The sequence below is a fragment of the Hyaloscypha bicolor genome (genome assembly GCF_002865645.1).
Source record: "Hyaloscypha bicolor E unplaced genomic scaffold K444scaffold_184, whole genome shotgun sequence".
In the NCBI taxonomy this organism is placed as follows: Eukaryota; Fungi; Ascomycota; class Leotiomycetes; order Helotiales; family Hyaloscyphaceae; genus Hyaloscypha; species Hyaloscypha bicolor.
The window spans coordinates 378,121-379,647 of record NW_020194686.1 but is presented as its reverse complement, the minus strand read 5'-3'; positions in this window follow the sequence as shown (position 1 = coordinate 379,647).

Genomic DNA, 1,527 nt, shown 5'->3' with positions numbered 1-1,527 from the left:
TATATCCCGTATCCCATATCTTATTACTCATATCCTATTACCCATGTCTCGTATCCCGTATCCCGTAACTACGCACGTGACTCCTAAAGGAACAGCTATACTAATACTAGAAACTCTCTAAAAACGCGAAAAATAGTATCTCCCTCTAATTACATACAAATTCCCTAATTCGGCCTAGTACCAGATTTCCCAAATACTCTATATATTCATATTACTTCCGAGGTTTTAGTTATATACTAAAGGCCGCGGCCTTTTATATGTAACTTCTCTTCTTATAATATCCTCTTATCTCATATATCTATTTCTCGTCCTATTTGTACTTAACTTATTTCTTTATATCTAATTATATAGTATTCGTATTAATTAAGTACTTAAGGGCATTTATTAGCTTCGATTTTATTATGGAATTAGCAGGATTTAATTCTTTCTTAATTTATTTAACTTCTATAATCTCTTATTATTTATATACCTGGCAAAAATATATTATATTAATTATTAGATACTTTTCTCGAGTAATTCCCAATTTAATAAGGCATTTATATAATAACTTCGAATTTATATAAACTACTAGTAATAGTTCTATTTCTAGTACTTTATTAATTATAGATTTAACTAAAGCGCCTATATTAAAGCTATAAGCCATACTATAGAGTTCCGAAGCTAGAATACTTCTAGTAACTCTCTTGTATTTAGTAGAGAACTAGTAAATAATATTAGTATATCTAGTTCCGTTTACTAAAACTATAATATATCTAATTTAGGAAAAGAGATCTCTATTATTTATAAATAAAGCATTTGTAAAAATAATTAAATATAAGAACTTTTTTGCTAGCTTTATAAATCTTAGTTCTCTAGTAATATTCTTAATTTACTATTAAATATACTTATTAAGTACTTTTATATTAGTTTCTGAGGATTTAATAGCTTAAGTAGTAATTAATAAATCATATAAAGCTTCTAGTTAATAGACTAATATAATATATACTTCTCTAGTATATTAGGTAATATATTAGTTCTTAATAAAGAGATCTTAATAAATAGTACCCTTACTACTTATAGTAGTAATATTCTTTATAGAAATAATTTAGAGATTTTTATACTAGTATTCCTATATAAAAGTAATTCTAGTAATATCTATATAAATAATATTTTTATTAAACTTGAGATTATAATTAATAGTAAGGTATTTATATTTCTTAGCCAAGAACTTAGTCTCTTAAAGCTTTAGTTACTTTATTTTTACAAAATTATTATTTCTAATAGGGTATTATTAGTTTAAAGGCTAATAATTCCGAAGAATTACTTATTATAAAGAAGGCAAGAATTATAAATTAACTATTCTATAGAAAGCTTATTAATATAGTAGGAATAATAAGTCTTAAACTAGTAGTTTCTAGCTTCTGGTATATTATATAGTAATTTTATAATTTTTAGAATTAAATTATTATTTAGATTTAGCTTTCTAGTAAGCTTGCGAGATAAGTTAATATAAAAATTATAATTAAGTAAGATTATTAATTAGATACA